This window comes from Ovis aries, chromosome 7 (assembly GCF_016772045.2).
Source record: "Ovis aries strain OAR_USU_Benz2616 breed Rambouillet chromosome 7, ARS-UI_Ramb_v3.0, whole genome shotgun sequence".
Classification (NCBI taxonomy): Eukaryota; Metazoa; Chordata; class Mammalia; order Artiodactyla; family Bovidae; genus Ovis; species Ovis aries.
The window spans coordinates 56,661,479-56,680,734 of record NC_056060.1 but is presented as its reverse complement, the minus strand read 5'-3'; the positions used below and the strand labels follow the sequence as shown (position 1 = coordinate 56,680,734).

Below are 19,256 nucleotides of genomic sequence, written 5' to 3'. Positions count from 1 at the left end.
GGAATTATCTGAAATTCTTTTCCTTTCATTCTCATGATCCTTTTCCTCTCCCTATATCCTACCTGCTTACGTCCAGTGTCTCCCTTCTCCTGGACAGCACATGAAGTGTAATTGGCACTTAATAAAGGTATACAAATACATTTACTGATTTGAAAATGGGGAAATTGGTAAGGCTGAAAAGGAGTTTTTCAGAATGAAGGAAAAAATCTGGTCTGAAGCCCAGGAAATTCAAAAGGGTGAGACTGAGGAAAGATGTTGCTGTTCACCTTTTGCTCACTGCATAAAACTCAACTTGATCTCAGCATGATTTCTTTTAGATCTAGCCTAGTTTATTTTAGGATTTGGTATCTAGTTCATTGCTTACTAACTCGGTGTATTAAGAAAATTCTTGCAAGAGGAAGAATGAGTCATAGCAATACTTCCCTTGGGAGAGAGAGAGAGAAAACTCTCAGTCTCTCCATTGTATACTTGGAGTGGATGCAGCGTTTTGACTGATGGCTGAGCACTGATAAGCTTTTCCTGCAAGTCACCTCATATTTGGTTTTGCTCACAGTGTGACTGGTAGAAGGATCCTTTAGGTTAACCAACAGAGATAAAGAGCTCTGTAACCTTAATACCCTGAGAGACTTGTTTATGATGTCATTTCTATTTTAAGGTTTTTTTGAGTTTGCAGTAACTTTTAGAAAAGCTTGAACATTTCCTCGTTTACCCAGTCTGTTAAACAAACCAAAAAGAAGACTGGAAAACATGTGGTACTTATAAACTGGGTTTGCTAAGGGCGTGGTTGATGTGGCATTCATCCAAATAGAGTGGGTTCCTCTCTGACCTTGCCCTGGATCTTTGATGCTGCAGCTAGACCAAGAATAGAGAGGAGGTGGGCTACAACTGGGAGCTGGCTTGGCTACTTTGAACCATAAAAGGAAGTGGGGGTGCTCCCATGGGAGCCACAAGGTCTCTCAGTAGAGTCTTGTTGAAAGACTGTTTTTGAAGTGGTATGAATAACCTATGAAGTATTTCTCCTAATAGTCACAGAAATGACCTGGTTGCTTTTGCCCTTAAGGTCGCACTGGGTAACCTGCTTCCAGTTAAATCTCTTTTTTGTTCTGGCCCTAACAAGTTTTTCTGGACTGCCCTCAGTCTCCAGACTTTATATTCTTTCCTTGTGCTTTTGGGGTGAGTCTATAGACCTCATTAAAAAAAAATAAATCAAGATAACATCAGTTACAATGGCAAGAAAGACAGCTGCTTAACTAATCTCATACTTAGTGAAGGTTGGTAAGTTTCCAGGGAACTTTTACACAGAATAATCAACTACCATTTTCTCAAACTTCTGTGTGCTGAGCAACTTCCTCACTCAGATGTACCCACATCTGGGTCAACTGTAGCATCCTATGAATGCCACAAAAATCATTTAACACCCTGCCTTTTATGCTTCATGGTATAGAAGAGGTAGTGAACAGAATAGGAAGATTTAACATCCAATTATTTCCTTTAAAAAAGTCTTATTTACTACAAAAGTAATACACATTATATACACCTAAAATAAAACGGTTTTTATATTTTAGAAGGTAAATATGGTATGCATAGTATTTTGGACACAGTGGTGTCCAAAGTACATTTTTTGGTTATACTGTTATCTGGAATCATAAGCTCATAAAAAGGAAATGACCTGTGAGACTTTTAAACTCTTGCAGTTGGGGAATCTGCTGCACAGTATTCCTGACAGATATGTGCTTTAGCAAATGCCAGGAATAAAGGACTTTCTTTACTCCAGCCTTCTCCATCAAAGGGAATGTTCCTCAAACCAGCAGAGTTGAAACTCAGGGCTGACACTAAATAGGACAGATTTAGATGCTTTAAATGTTAGCGATAGCTTATTTTAAAATTGTTTCCAGGTTATTTTTGAAGCCAGGCCCAAACGAGAAAGAAAAAGGAATGTTGATTTGAATTTTTTTAACCAAAACATATTGAATCAGATACTTAACAAGTTTTGGATGGTGAACCATATTCAGTTCAAAAGACTAATAGATATGTACCCAGAGAAAATATTTTGATCCTAAGTACTGTTATTTAATATGTATCAACATTGAAATACTTTTATTGGTTAAAAAGATATGTGTAGTCATTAAATTTGCTTTAGCATAAAAGGATAAGACTACTAGCCAATAGTCAATACCTGAAACAAAAAGACAAACCTGAATTTAATACCTACTGTAATTAGAGAGAGAGCTGTGCTAGCTAAACACAGTGTCTCTGAGCAGAGGAGACCAATTTCTTACATACGATTTTTGGAAAGAGTGGAATTATGGGACTGGCAATTGCTACACCATTCTGGTATGAGTATTCTAAACTGGTTGACTCAATTTGCATTCTGTTAGCAAATTATGCATATCAGTTGCTCCACATCCTTGCCAATATTTGATATTGTCATTCTTAACAGTACTTGGTATTGTCATTCTTTTTTGTTTTAGCTATGCTTGTAGGTATTTGTATTTTTATTTTCAAAAAGGCAAATTTTGAAGGAAAAAAAGCTAAAAACACAGAGTTAGCTCAATCAAATGTTAATTTTCCTATTAATTTTTAGCTTGATTTATTTGCTTCTTAGTAAATAAGCCTTGATTTATTTCTTAAACAACTTCTTAACTTATATTTGATCTAGGGAGAAACATCCTAAACAAAGCTACTGTCCTTTAAAGGTAAGAAGTTAGTGTTTCAGTAATCCTGAGTGACTCCAGGTTGACTTAACGTGACTTTCGTAAGTTTACCCTTAGTCTTAAGGTTAGATATGTTTGCTACTTTTTAGTTTTGGCCTGTGCCATGATGTATTCTCTGATGATGTAGCACTAAACAAAGCAAAGTCCTTGATGGACTATAGTTTAGGTTTTAGTGACAAGATATAGATAATACATAGCATGTTAGACAATAATATATAGAGAAATATAGGGTAAGAAAGTAGAGAATGCCTAGTACAGTAGTAGAGGAGCCTGTGAGAGTTGTTATTTTATAGACAGAGTTGTTATTTTATAGACAAAAAATGTTATTTTATGGACAGAGAACTCCTCTCAAATCAGTTGATATTTAAGCACAGATTTTTTCTTAATATATTTATTTTATTGAAGTATAGTTGACTTACAGTGTTTCAGGTACGCAGCAAGGTGAATCAGTTACACATATGCACATATATTATTTTTCAGATTATTTTCCATTATAGGTTATTACAAGATATTGACTATAGTTCCGTGTGCAATACAGTAAACTTTTGTTGCTTGTTAAGCAGAGATCTTAAAGAAGTGAAACAACAGGTCATTTAGCCATTTTAAGGAAGATTTTTCCAGGTAGAAGAACATCAAGTGGAAAAGCCCTCAGGCAGGAGTACGCCTGGTTTGTTGGAGGAAGAACAAGAAGATAAATGTTGCTGAAGTGCTGTGAACAAAGTGAAGAATGGTTGGAGATGTGTTGGGGCTTGGGTTGGGGGAGCTGGGATGTTGTACAGCTGTGTGGACCATTGGAAAGCCATTTGGTTTTTATTCTGATTGAGATGAGATGACATTAGAAGATGTGAGCAGCAGAGTTAATGGGATCCGGCCAATTCACACAAGAACCTATACACAAATGTTCATAGATACTTTATTTGTAATAGTCAAGAACTATCTTTCAACATCTGAATGGTTAAACTACAGAAAATACATACCATGGAATATAACTTCTAAAGTGAACTATTGATACAGAGCATCTTGGATGAATCTTTAGGAATTTATGCTTATGATAAAAGCCAGATCCCTAAGGTTGCATATTGTGTGAGTCTATGTATATAACCTTTTTTAAAATTACTTAATTTTAGAAATGGAGGGCGTTTCTTAATTTTAGAAATGAAAGTGAAGTTGCTCAGTCATGTCCGACTCTTTGCGACCCCATGGGCTGTAGTCTATCAGGTTCCTCCGTCCATGGGATCTTCCAGGCAAGAGTGCTGGAGTGGGTTGGGAATCGAACCCAGGTCTCCTGCATTGCAGGCAGACGCTTTACCGTCTGAGCCACCAGGGAAGCCTTTAAATTACTTAATTTTAGAAATGGAGGGCATCAAATGTTGTTTGATAGAGTTAGAGAAGGAGATGGGCGTGGTTATAAAAGGACAACATGGGGAATCTTTGTGATGTTGAAACTATTCAGTATCTTGACTGTAGTGATGGGCACACAAACCTAAAAGATAATAAAATTGTATGGAACATACTATACACATATGTCCAAATATGAGTATAAGTAAAACTGGGAAATCGGACTAAGATCAGTGGGCTATGTCAGTGTCAGTATGTTCATTGTGATATACTATAGTTTTGCAAAATGTTCAGTTCAGTTGCTCAGTTGTGTCCAACTCTTTGCCACCCCGTGAACCGCAGCACGCGAGGCCTCCCTGTCCATCACCAACTCCCGGAGTCCACCCAAACCCATGTCCATTGAACCTGTGCTGCCATCCAACCATCTCATCCTCTGTCGTCCTCTTCTCCTCTTGCCCCACTCCCTCCCAGCATCAGGGTCTTTTCAAATGAGTCAGTTCAGTTCAGTTCAGTCGCTCAGTCGTGTCCGACTCTTTAAGGGATGGCAAGAATACACGGAAGAACTGTACAAAAAAGATCTTCATGACCCAGATAATCATTATGATGTGATCACTAATCTAGAGCCAGACATCTTGGAAAGTGAAGTCAAGTGGGCCTTAGAAAGCATCACTACGAACAAAGCTAGTGGAGGTGATGGAATTCCAGTTGAGCTGTTTCAAATCCTGAAAGATGATGCTGTGAAAGTGCTGCACTCAATATGCCAGCAAATTTGGAAAACTCAGCAGTGGCCGCAGGACTGGAAAAGGTCAGTTTTCATTCCAATTCCAAAGAAAGGCAATGCCAAAGAATGCTCAAAGTACTGCACAATTGCACTCATCTCACATGCTAGTAAAGTAATGCTCAAAATTCTCCAAGCCAGGCTTCAGCAATATGTGAACCGTGAACTTCCAGATGTTCAAGCTGGTTTTAGAAAAGACAGAGGAACCAGAGATCAAATTGCCAGCATCCTCTGGATAATGGAAAAAGCAAGAGAGTTCCAGAAAAACATCTATTTCTGCTTTATTGACTATGCCAAAGCCTTTGACTGTGTGGATCACAATAAACTGTGGAAAATTCTTCAAGAGAGGGGAATATCAGACCACCTAACCTGCCTCTTGAGAAATGTGTATGCAGGTCAGGAAGCAACAGTTAGAACTGGACATGGAACAACAGACTGGTTCCAGCTAGGAAAAGGAGTACGTCAAGGCTGTATCTTGTCAAATGAGTCAGTTCTTCACATCTCTGTTAAGCAGAGATCTTAAAGAAGTGAAACAACAGGTCATTTAGCCATTTTAAGGAAGATTTTTCCAGGTAGAAGGAACATCAACTGGAAAAGCCCTCAGGCAGGAGTATGCCTGGTTTGTTGGAGGAAGAACAAGAAGATAAATGTTGCTGAAGTGCTGTGAACAAAGTGAAGAATGGTTGGAGATGTGTTGGGGCTTGGGTTGGGGGAGCTGGGATGTTGTACAGCTGTGTGGACCATTGGAAAGCCAAGGGACTGTCAAGAGTCTTCTCCAACACCACAGTTCAAAAGCATCAATTTCTTCTGCACTCAGCTTTCTTTATAGTCCAACTCTCACATCCATACATGACCACTGGAGAAACCATAGCCTTGACTAGACGGACCTTTGTTGACAAAGTAATATCTCTGCTTTTTAATGTGCTGTCTAGGTTGGTCCTAACTTTCCTTCCAAGGAGTAAGTGTCTTTTAATTTCATGGCTGCAGTCACCATCTGCAGTGATTTTGGAGCCCAGAAAAATAAAGTCAGCCACTGTTTCCCCATCTATTTGCCATGAAGTAATGGGACTGGATACCATGATCTTAGTTTTCTGAATGCTGAGCTTTAAGCCAACTTTTTCACTCTCCTCTTTCACTTTCATCAAGAGGCTCTTTAGTTCTTCACTTTCTGCCAAAGGGTGGTATCATCTGCATGTCTGAGGTTATTGATATTTTCCCCAGGAATCTTGATTCCAGCTTGTGCTTCCTCCAGCCCAGTGTTTCTCATGATGTACTCTACATATAAGTTATTATATGTATATAATATATTCATGTATGTATATATATAATATATATTATATATATAATATATAGTAATATACATATATTACTGTCAGAGAAGACTGGACAACATGTTCAAGGGATCCCTCTGTGTCGCTTCTTGCAACCGATTTCTCAGGAGGCAGGTCAGGTGGTCTGGTTTTCCCATCTCTTTAAGAATTTTCCACAAGAACAATTAAAGCAGTTCTACTTGGTGCTAATGCAGTGATAAATATAAATGTAAATATGGCATCTGGAATCTCACAATAGTGCTTCATTTAAAGTGATCCCAAAAATCTAGAATATAGCTATTTAAAAAAATTCTAAATAGAAAGCTAAAATTTAAAACATCTGTCAAATGAGATGGCTGACAATCCATCTGGAAGTCATGTGTGGAAAAGGAGAAGGATTCTAGAGACAGGTAATAACTGAAAAGAAGTCAGTTAATGGAATGAAGGCTTTTGGCAGAACATTCCAGAGTTTCCCTGTGTTCCTGGTATTGCTTCCACTAACTGAATCCAGGGGAGCAGGAGTGAAAAGGAAGCCGCACCCTGGCAACAGCCCCTCTAGCCTTTGGGGCTGTTCTGACAGCTCTCCAGCCTGTGGGCAGGGCCAGACAGCTGCCAGGAGGATGAGCAATCCGGCTGTCAGACCTTTCACAGTCAGCTCCTCCAGAGCAGAGCAGTGACTCTCAAAGCCTGGCTCCAGACTGACTGTGTCAGCACCAGCTGGCAACTTGCTAAAAATGCAGCTTTTAATAGCCAAGACATGGAAGCAACCTAGATGTCCACCAGCAGACGAATGGATAAGAAAGCTGTGGTACATATACACAATGGAGTATTACTCAGCCATTAAAAAGAATACATTTGAATCAGTTCTAATGAGGTGGATGAAACTGGAGCCGATTATACAGAGTGAAGTAAGCCAGAGAGAAAAACACCAATACAGTATACTAACACATATATATGGAATTTAGAAAGATGGTAACGATAACCCTGTATGCGAGACAGCAAAAGAGACACAGATGTATAGAACAGTCTTTTGCACTCTGTGGGAGAGGGCGAGGGTGGGATGATTTGGGAAAATGGCATTAAAACATGTATAATATCATATAAGAAATGAATTGCCAGTCCAGATTCGATGCAGGATACAGGATGCTTGGAGCTGGTGCACTGGGATGACCCAGAGGGATGGGATGGGGAGGGAGGAGGGAGGGGGGTTCAGGATTGGGAACACGTGTACACTTGTGGCGGATTCATGTTGATGTATAGCAAAACCAGTACAATATTGTAAAGTAATTAGCCTCCAATTAAAATAAATAAATTTAAATTTAAAAAAAAAGCAGCTTTTCAGCCCTATCCCTCAACCTACTCAATCAGGAAACTTGGGGTGGGGCCTCAGGGTGACATTCTAACAAGCCCTCCAGGGGGTTCTGATTCACTCTAAAACTTGAAAACTGCTGCTCCAAAAAGGGAGTCAAGGATAGAGAATTAAAGAGTCTGATCATATCAGAATTTCAAGTTCAGAAATTTTCTACTTCTGCCTTAAAGTTTACCTAATTGGCAAAACTAACTTTTGCTTATATACAACCTTTAAAAAAAAATGACTTGAGACTATTATGTTTAAAAAAAATCTATTCCTTTACTGTGTAAATTGTGAAGTGTATTTTTATGAAATGGATTTTACATTAGCTTGGCAATTAAAAGAAGTTCCTGTAGACTCAGTGTAGATTTAAGATACTTCTCTAGGACACTGGTTGAAACCATTTAGCATTTGTTCTCCTTCCAATACACAGATGTCAGAGGGCAAGCAAGAGAGGACATGTTATCCATGGACAGAAAGCAGAGCTAAGCACAACTTCCAGAGCGTCCTTTCCTAAGAAGTTCGAAGCTTCTCTTGCTAATGCTTGGCATATTGTCACTACACAGCTAACCCTCAGTGAAGGATGAGAGGTACAGTCAGGTTAGGAATCTGAACACTTTTGCTGAGTTTTGAGCAATGTTAGGTAGGATGAACTACCTGGAAGTTCTTGCCTCTTGGCAAAATTTCATAGTCTGAACTTAAAGGAAATGCCTTTGCATTGCTTTGAAAAGGAAAAAACAAGCCAAGGAAGTAAATTCCTTAGATAACTGAAAAACATTTTGATACATTTTCCCCAAGAAATACCTTAATAAATTAGTAAGAGTTAAAATGGAAAAAGAGATTTGAAATGTATAACTGGCAAAGATTAGTATCCAGAAGATGGTAAAGAGCATCTATCCTGTTTTTTAAAGATAACACAATATAAAAAAGGGCAGAGGTTCTTCGTAGACTAAGGAATACCACTGTGTCTAAGTGACGAAGGCCAAGAACATAAAAAGATGCACAGCCTCATCACAACTCAGCAAAATGCAAATTAAAACCACAATGAAATATCATTTCATGTCCACCAGAGTGGGTAAAAATACCCCCACCTCTGATAATATCAATAGTTAGCAAGGATGAGCAACATGAATTGTCATGCACTGCATCTTCCAGGAATCTAAATTGGTACAACCACTTTGAAAATAGTTTAACATTACCTAGTAAAGTTGGTAATACCATACCCTTGTCCCAGCAATTCCATTCCTAGCTTTCGACAACTTGGAGAAACTCTTGCACATGTATACCAGGAAAATAGGCAACAAGAAGCCTATTTCACAGCAGAAAAATCGAGCAGGAAAGACAGCAGGTCTTCAGATGTTCATTTATACAGTGGAATATTATATAGAAATGAAAAGAAAGAATTTCAGCTCTAAATATAAACGCAAAGCAATGTTGAGTATAGAAAGCAAGTCATACTTGTGGACACAGTGTGGGGAGGGATAGTGAGATGAATGAAGAAAGCGTCAGCGTATATCCACTATCAGGTGTAGGATGGATAGCTGGTGAGAAGGTGCTGTGTCACACAGGGAGCCCAGTCTTGCGCTCTGTGATGACCTGGAGGGATGGAATGTGGGGAGGGGAGGCGGGGAATGTTTGTATAATTATGGCTGATTTGCATTGTTGTATGGCAGAAACCAACACAGCACTGTAAGAAATTTTTAAATTAAATAAATACATCAGGAAAAAGATAAAATACATAATGTACAAGTCTACATATGTATATATACCAAAAATAGCAAAACTAAAACTGTTTCAAGATATGTACATTTGAGGTAAAACTGAAGAAAGTAACAGAATGATTAATTCAAAATTCAATACGTCTACTGGCTACTACTTCTAGAGGAATAGATGGAAAGGGGAACATGAGAGTACTAGTAGTGTTCTCTTTCTGAGGCTGCGTTGTATGTTCTCATGGTGTTCATTTTATTAATCTTTAAGCAGTACTATTCAGTGCTTTGTGTGACAGCTTTTACTTTGGGATAAGGAGCTATCTCTTGGAGTATTCAGTCACTTTAAGGGAAGTCATGTTCCAAACCTATAGATCCTTTTTTAAAATTTTATTATTATTATTATTATTTTACTTTACAATATTGTATTGGTTTTGCCATACATCAACATGAATCCACCACGGGTGTGCACGAGTTCCCAATCCTGAACCCCCCTCCCTCCCCCATCCCTCTGGGTCATCCCAGTGCACCAGCTCCAAGCATCCTGTATCCTGCATCGAACCTGGACTGCCATTCTCCCAAATCATCCCACCCTCGCCCTCTCCCACAGAGTGCAAAAGACTGTTCTATACATCTGTGTCTCTTTTGCTGTCTCGCATACAGGGTTATCGTTACCATCTTTCTAAATTCCATATATATGCGTTAGTATACTGTATTGGTGTTTTTCTCTCTGGCTTACTTCACTCTGTATAATCGGCTCCAGTTTCACCCACCTCATTAGAACGGATTCAAATGTATTCTTTTTAATGGCTGAGTAATACTCCATTGTGTATATGTACCACAGCTTTTTTATCCATTCGTCTGCTGGTGGACATCTAGGTTGCTTCCATGTCCTGGCTATTATAAACAGTGCTGTGATGAACACTGGGGTACACGTGTCTCTTTCAATTCTGGTTTCCTTGGTGTGTATGCCCAGCAGTGGGATTGCTGGGTCATAGGGCAGTTGTATTTCCAGATTTTTAAGGAATCTCCACACTGTTCTCCATAGTGGATGTACTAGTTTGCATTCCCACCAACAGTGTAAGAGGGTTCCCCTTTCTCCACACCCTCTCCAGCATAAAAAGGTGAAATTCATTGTTTTGGGGTGAAATGTCCTATAGATATTAATTAGGTCTATTGTATCATTTAAAGTTTGTGTTTCTTTGTTAATTTTCTGTTTAGTTGATCTATCCATAGGTGTTAGTGGGGTATTAAAGTCTCCCACTATTATTGTGTTATTGTTAATTTCCCCTTTCATATTTGTTAGCATTTGTCTTACATATTGCGGTGATCCTAAGTTGGGTGCATATATATTTATAATTGTTATATCTTCTTCTTGGATTGATCCTTAGATCATTAGGTAGTGTCCTTCTTTGTCTCTTTTCACAGCCTTTGTTTTAAAGACTATTTTATCTCATATGAGTATTGCTACTCCTGCTTTCTTTTGGTCTCTGTTTGCATGGATTATCTTTTTCCAGCCCTTTGCTTTCAGTCTGTATGTGTCCCTTGTTTTAAGGTGGCTCTCTTGTAGACAACATATATAGGGGTTTTGTTTTTGTATCCATTCAGCCAGGCTTTGTCTTTTGGTTGGGGCATTCAACCCATTTACGTTTAAGGTAATTATTGATAAGTATGGTCCCGTTGCCATTTACTTTATTGTTTTGGGTTCGGGTTTATACACCCTTTTGTGTTTCCTGTCTAGAGAGTTTAGTTCAGTCGCTCAGTCGTGTCCCGACTCTTTGCAACCCCATGAATCTCAGCACGCCAGGCCTCCCTGTCCTTCACCAACTCCCAGAGTTCACTCAGACTCACGTCCATCGAGTCAGTGATGCCATCCAGCCATCTCATCCTCTGTCGTCCCCTTCTCCTCCTACCCCTAATCCCTCCCAGCATCAGGGTCTTTTCCAATGAGTCAGCTCTTCACATGAGGTGGCCAAAGTACTGGAGCTTCAGCTTTAGCATCATTCCTTCCAAAGAAATCCCAGGGCTAATCTGCTTCCGAATGGACTGGTTGGATCTCCTTGCAGTCCAAGGGACTCTCAAGAGTCTTCTCCAACACCACAGTTCAAAAGCATTAATTCTTTGGCACTCAGCCTTCTTCACAGTCCAACTCTCACATCCATACATGACCTCTGGAAAACCATAGCCTTGACTAGACGGACCTTAGTCGGCAAAGTAGTGTCTCTGCTTTTTAATATGCTATCTAGGTTGGTCATAACTTTCCTTCCAAGGAGTAAGTATCTTTTAATTTCGCGGCTGCAGTCACCATCTGCAGTGATTTGGAGCCCCTAAAAATAAAGTCTGACACTGTTTCCACTGTTTCCCCATCTATTTCCCATGAAGTGATAAGACCGGATGCCATGATCTTCATTTTCTGAATGTTGAGTTTTAAGCCAACTTTTTCCCTCTCCTCTTTCACTTTCATCAAGAGGCTTCTAGTTCCTCTTCATTTTCTGCCATAAGGGTGGTGTCATCTGCATATCTGAGGTTATTGATATTTCTCCCAGCAATCTAGCAATTGTTGGAGAGCTGGTTTGGTGGTGCTGAATTCTCTCAGCTTTTGCTTGTCCTTAAAGCTTTTGATTTCTCATTCATATTTGAATGAGATCCTTGCTGGGTACAGTAATCTGGGCTGTAGGTTATTTTCTTTCATCACTTTAAATATGTCTTGCCATTCCCTCCTGGCTTGAAGAGTTTCTATTGAAAGATTAGCTGTTATCCTTACGGGAATCCCCTTGTGTGTTATTTGTTGTTTTTCCCTTGCTGCTTTTAATATTTGTTCTTTGTGTTTGATCTTTGTTAATTTGATTAATATGTGTCTTGGGGTGTTTCGCCTTGGGTTTATCCTGTTTGGGACTCTCTGGGCTGGACTTGAGTGATTCTTTCCTTCCCCATTTTAGGGAAGTTTTCAACTGTTATCTCCTTAAGTATTTTCTCATGGTCTTTCTTTTTGTCTTCTTCTGGGACTCCTATGATTCGAATGTTGTAGCGTTTAATATTGTCCTGGAGGTCTCTGAGATTGTCCTCATTTCTTTTAATTCATTTTTCTTTTTTCCTCTCTGATTCGTTTATTTCTACCATTCTATCTTCTACTTCACTAATCCTATCTTCTGCCTCTGTTATTGTACTATTTGTTGCCTCCAGAGTTTTTTTAATCTCATTTATTGCATTATTCATTATATATTGACTTTTTTATTTCTTCTAGATCCTTGTTAAACCTTTCTTACATCTTCTCAATCCTTGTCTCCAGGCTATTTATCTGTGATTCCATTTTTAATTTCAAGATTTTGGATCATTTTCACTATCATTATTTGGAATTCTTTATCAGGTAGATTCCTTATCTCTTCCTGTTTTGTTTGGTTTGCTGGGCATTTATCCTGTTCCTTTACCTGCTGAGTATTCCTCTGTCTCTTCATCTTGTTTATATTGCTGCGTTTGGGGCGGCCTTTCTGTATTCTGGCAGTTTGTAGAGTTCTCTTTATTGTGGAGTTTCCTTGCTGTGGGTGGGGTTGGACGGGTGGCTTGTCAAGGTTTCTTGGTTAGGGAAGCTTGTGTCAGTGTTCTGGTGGGTGGAGCTGGATTTCTTCTCTCTGGAGTGCAATGAAGTGTCCAGTAATTAGTTATGAGATGTCAATGGTTGGGGGTACCTTTGGGCAGCCTGTATATTGAAGCTCAGGGCTGTGTTCTGTGTAGCTGGAGAATTTGCATGGTATGTCTTGCTCTGGAACTTGTTGGCCCTTGGATAGTGCTTGGTTTCAGTGTAGGTATGGAGGTGTTTGATGAGCTCCTGTCTATTAATGTTCCCTGGAGTCGGGAGTTCTTTGATGTTCTCAGGATTTGGATTTCAGCCTCCTGCTTCTGGTTTTCAGTCTTATTTTTATAGTAGTCTCAAGACTTCTCCTTCTATACAGCACCATTGATAAAACATCTAGGTTAAAGATGAAAAGTTTCTCCACAGTGAGGGACACCCAGAGAGGTTCACAGAGTTACATGGAGAAGGGAAGAGAGAGGAGGGAGTTAGAGGTGACCCGAATGAGATGAGGTAGAATCAAAAGAGGAGAGAGCAAGCTAGCCAGTAATCGTTTCCTTATGTGCGCTCCTCAGTCTGGACCACTCAGAGATGTTCACAGAGTTATACAGAGAAGAGAAGAGGGAGGAAGGAGACAGAGGTGGCCAGGAGGATAAAAGGGGGAAATGAAAAGGAGAGAGATCCAGCCAGTAATCAGTTCCCTAAGTGTTCTCCACCGATTGGAACACACAGAGATTCAGAGTTGGGTAGAGAAGAGAAGGGGGAGGGAGGAGACAGAGGTGGCCTGGTGGAGAAAAAGGAAAGTCCAACGGAGGAGAGAGCAGTCAAACCAGTAATCTCACTCCCAAGTAAAAATGGGTACTGAAGATTGGGTTTTTAAAGGTACAAAATTGATAACAAATACCAAAAAGCAAAGATTAAAAATCTAGAGTAGAAGTTGGATTTTCAAAAATACAATATTAAAGAAAAGATGAAGAAGAAAAAAACAAAGTCACAAAAATTATTAAAAATATATATATATATGAAGTTTACTTTTAAAATAGGGTCTTTTTTTGAAAAGTAATAGTAGGTTATAAAAATGAAAATTAAAGGAGTAATAGAGGACTTAAAATTTTTAAAAAGTTTAGAAAAAAGAAAAGAAAAAAAAAGAATAATTGTAAAAATAGTAAAGATATATCTAGGACTTTCTCTGGTGGTGGTGTGGGCAGTGTGGGGTCAGTTCATTTTCGGATAGTTCCTTGGTCTGGCTTATATTTCTCAAGATCTATAGGTCCCTTCCCATGTAGTCAGTGCTAACTACAGGGTTTTAATCTCCTGCACCTGTCACTTCCAAGGTGGTTCCCTCTGTTTTAGCTTCTTCTGTTTGCTGGTCTCTTCAGTGTCTGATTTCTGCCCTGACACAAGGGGGGCGGTGGTGGACACTTTCTTTTTAAGGCTCACTTGTTCAGTTGTGCTGTGGGGAGGGAGGGACGCTGCAAACAAATAACACTGGCGTGTGCTCGCAGTGTCTCAGCCATACTGCGCCTGCCCCTGCTTGCGGGGCACACAGCTCAGGCTCTAGGTTGCTCTCCCGGGAACTGTCCGAGGCCAGCCCTGGGCTGCATGCACCTCCCAGGTCTAAGCCACTCAGGCTCAGGCACTCAGGTAGTCCTCAGTGGTACAGACTCGGTTGGGCGTGCGTTTTGTGCCCTTCCCAGGTCCGAGTAGCTCAGGTGTTTGGCGAGTGCGGTCACTGCGACTTATCGCCTCTCCCATCTCTGCTGCTCGGTTTTCTGGGTGTACAACTGGTGCACCTTCTCAGGCGGATGATGACTGTCCAGAACCCCAAGAAGTCTTAGTTAGCAAAGAAGTCTGCTTGCAGTTTGGTAGATAATGTTTCTCTGGGGCTGCGATTGACCCCTTCCAGCCCTTCTGGCTCTGGCTGCCTGTCACCGGAAGGGGATGGTCTGCAGCCGGCTAATTCTGTTCCATCCTTTGTTCTGTGCGCGGTCCTGGTGGTGTCTTATGTTAGAGCTTTTCGCATGGTAGCTATCCCACAGTCTGGTTTGCTAGCCCAAGTTAGTTTGCTCTGGATACCCTTGGGGCATTCGGCCTGATCCTTAAAAAGCAATGCAGCCCGCGCCTCCCTGCCCAGCCCCCTCTTGCTAGTGGCGGATGCAGGTGTCTGCACTGCTTCTCTGCTGGGGGATTTACCTCTGGGCTCCTAATCTGTGGGGTTTAATTATTTATTTATTTTCCCTCCCTGTTATGTTGCCCTCTGCGCTTCCAAGGCTCGCCACAGACTCGGCAGTGAGAGTGTTTCCTGGTGTTTGGAAACTTCTCTCTTTTTAAGACTCCCCTCCCGGGACGGAGCTCTGTCCCTACCTCTTTTGTCCGTTTTTTTTTTGTCTTTTATATTTTTTCCTACCTCTTTTTGAAGACAGTGAGCTGCTTTTCTGGGTGCCTGATGTCCTCTGCCAGCATTCTGAAGTTGTTTTGTGGTATTTACTCAGCGTTTAAATGCTCTTTTGATGAATTTGTTTGGGAGAAAGTGCTCTCCCTGTCCCGTTCCTCTGCCATCTTAGGCCTGCCTCAGGACCAAACCTATAGATCCTGAGTGGCATGTAATGTTGCCTTTGCCCCAATTCCTTATTCCTATCATATTACCCGTTACGGTACCTTATTAGTAAGATTGAAATGGAGCAGGACCCTATAGATATTGTCCTTCATGTCCTCTACCTGCTTTTTTTCTGTAGAAACTATTTAGCTAAAGAATAAGTTTAATCAGAGCAGTGAGAACATGCAGAAACAAAGGAAAACAGTCAAAGGAGGCCAAATAACACTAGTTTAGTCGTTAAGCAAGGTCAAGGACTTTTAGTTCCTCCTCAAGGGCTGTACGTATGTGTTAGTCACTCAGTTGGGTCTGATTCTTTACTACCCCATGGACAGTAGCCGACCAGGCTATTCTGTCCCTGGAATTCTCCAGGCAGGAATACTGGAGTGGGTAGCCATTCCTTTCTCCGGGGATCTTCCCGAACTAGAGATTGAACCCAGGTCTCCTGCACTGCAGGCAGATTCTTTACTGTAAGCTATGGTAAATTCCAGGAACAGAGGGGCCTGGCAAGCTAGAGTCCATGGGGTTGCAAAGGGTCAGACATGACTGACTGACACACACACAAGGGCTGTAGATAATGTTTTGAGCCATGTCTTGTGAGCTGTCATAGATACTGAAACCCCCACCAGGTGGAAAAGTTAATTATATGATGACCAGATTGTAGCCAAGACTTAAGTTGACACAATTCCAAGAGCTGGCCTCAAGAAATGGAAACCAACCAACCCTGGAACTAAAGATTAACTGTACTTAAAACATATCAAGATGATGCTGATCAGACCACCAGTGACCAATTTCAGATGCCTGTCAGAGGTGACTGTGCTGTTTCCGTATGTAGCCCCCTGCCTTGGCCTATAAAAACTCAAGCCCACTGATTGTTGGCCGGGAGAGTGGGGGTTGCCTTTGGACAGCCCCCCACCCCCAGCTGCTGGCATCCAAAATAAGGCAAAGTGTCCTTTTCACCAGCCTTGCCTCTTTATTGGCTTTTGAGCAGTGAGTTACAGGATGACCTTTATTTTATGGCCCAAGCTGGAACACTTGAGAGTAAGGTGAGGGGATGCTCAAAATAATTAATACTTATTTCTTTGAAATATTTATTGAGCAAGGTGTTGGCTTTATTGTGTGCTATAAACCTCAAGGCAAATAGATGGGGAAACAATCGACAGTGAGAGACTTTAGTTTTGGGGGCTACAAAATCACTGCAGATGGTGACTGCACCCATGAAATTAAAAGATGCTTGCTCCTTGGAAGAAAAGCTATGACTAACCTTGACAAAATATTAAAAAGCAGAGATATTACTTTGCCAACAAAGATCCGTCTAGTCAAAGCTATGGTTTTTCCAGTAGTTATGTATGGATGTGAGAGTTGGACTATAAAGAAAGCTGAGTGCAGAAGAATTGATGCTTTTGATCTGTGGTGTTGGAGAAGACTTTTGAGAGTCCCTTGGACTGCAAAGAGATTCAACCAGTCCATCCTGAAGGAAATCAGTCCTGAATATTCATTGGAAGGACTGATGCTGAAGCTGAAACTCCAATGCTTTGGCCACCTGATGAGAAGAACTGACTCATTTGAAAAGACCCTGATGCTGGGAAAGATTGAAGGCAGGAGGAGAAGGGGACGACAGAGGATGAGATGGTTGGATGGCATCACCAATGGACATGAATTTGAGTAAACTCCAGGAATTGGTGATGGACAGGGAATCCTGGCACGCTGCAATCTATGGGGTCGCAAAGAGTCAGATATGACTGAGTAACTGAACTGAACTGATAAACCTCAAAATATGTTAAACTACATTAAAGACTTTTTGAATTGATTGTTCAAACATTAAAAAATATCAAAAGCTGATTACTCTTAGTACATATTCATGTACTTTTATCAGTTTCTTACCCTTCAGTTCAGTTTGGTTCAGTTGCTCAGTCATGTCCGACTCTTTTAGACCCCATGAATCTCAGCACGCCAGGCCTCCCTGTCCACCAACTCCTGGATTTCACCCAAACTCATGTGCATCGAGTCAGTGATGCCATCCAGCCATCTCATCCTCTGTCGTCCCCTTCTCCTCCTGCCCTCAATCCCTCCCAGCATCAGAGTCTTTTCCAATGAGTCAACTCTTTGCATGAGATGGCCAAAGTACTAGAGTTTCAGCTTTAGCATCATTCCTTCCAAAGAAATCCCAGGGCTGATCTCCTTCAGAATGGACTGGTTGGATCTCCTTGCAGTCCAAGGGACTCTCAAGAGTCTTCTCCAACACCACAGTTCAAAAGCATCAATTCTTTGGTGCTCAGCCTTCTTCACAGTCCAACTCTCACATCCATACATGACCACTGGAAAAACCATAGCCTTGACTAGATGGACCTTTGTTGGCAAAGTCTCAAATACCATATCACTGATACTTTAATGAAGGAAGTATTTTTTTCAAAATGTTTTCTATTTTTTCCCCTGTAGTTACCTACCACCTTCTTTAAAATTGCATTTTATGGTTAATATATTTGAAAGTGCTGATACCTTCTATTGAATAGTCTCCACAAACTTTATTGTTTTTAGTTGAGCAGATACACTCCCTGGATGCTTGATAAGCATGTATTCCTAAAGTTGGAAGTACAGAGGAGGTTTTCCGAGCTTAGTAATAACAATAATGATAATAATTATGTGTTCAAAAAAGTGAAAAATAATCCAGGGTTGCTGCTAAACCAGATGAGGTGCCAGCAGAACAGGTGTAAGCCAGACCCATCTAGGGCTATTGTACAAAATGCCTCTGATTTAACATCTGCGTAAGTACAGCTCCATTTATTTGCTTGTTACTGGACCCAGATGTTCGCTAGCTGACAGACCCCTGTAGTGAACCTTCCTTTCTTCATAGGAGATGAAAACACATAAAAGGATCCACGAAGTGTTACTAGTTTGAGGAGGAAAATGTATTAGTAAAAATACTAAGTTAGGAAAAATTGGGAGAAGGGAGTAGGAAGTGTATCCCAGCTTTAAAGTACTGGGCGTTTTATAGCCGAGAAAAATTTAGCCACATCACTGGGTCTCAGGATTATTTCTTAATCACACAGAAACATTTGTGAGACAATGATCCACATATGTGGCTAGAATTTCTAGAAATACTTCATTTTTACTTCACACTTTTTGTGGTACTTATTTTAAGTTTTTTTTTTTTTTTCCTGTGGTACAGTCGTGCTGTATCTGGAAAGATGCTGCTTTTTGAGTCACTTCAGAGCTGTTTGGGAGGGATGGACATGGTGAGGAAATGGTGAGATCCTTTCCTATCGGCAGACCCACCTGACCAGTCTTTCCGGTCAGTGAATGACATATCAGTATTGAGTTTTTTTCTAAAGCATTTTCAGAATGCTATGTTGTTTTTTTTTTCCTTTAAAGATGTCTTTTCTTAATAAGAATGTTAGTATGTATTGTTTAAAATATATATAATATTTCATATTTAAAAAATCAGTACATTTCTTCAGAATTTTATTTCAACTTGGAACCTAGATTACTTTGCCAAATAAATGTATTATTTTCATAATGCAGCAAAATATAAATTAGAAGGAAAAATGCCTTATCAAAAATATTTTTTAAATGTATCTGCTCATTTTTTTCCAATGGCCGCTTCTCCTGTGGAAAGTGTATTAATATCCCCTCTACATTGAGTCAGAAAATAATGTTCTTCTAAGCAGTTTACAGCAAAACACGCATACCTCAAACATACTGTGCTTAAACAAAGTACTCTGGTAGCAATCATTTAAAAACCATTGATGGAAAAAAAAATTATATTTTGATATATAAATTCTTCCCCCCACTAAAACAGAGTTATCAGGAAATCCAAGTACTATCAGGAAGCTGTCTTAATGGAGTTGAATTTTATTCGCTCCTTCACTTCTTTCTTACTAGTTGTGGCTTTCTG

General features: G+C 40.2%; 1 protein-coding gene across 4 annotated transcripts in view; it reads left to right on the top strand.

The window, feature by feature from the left end:
- The window catches only part of TMOD3 (tropomodulin 3), a 90,957-nt gene that overhangs the window by 17,961 nt on the left and 53,740 nt on the right, over positions 1 to 19,256 (top strand). The gene's annotated exons all lie outside the window — the stretch shown is intronic.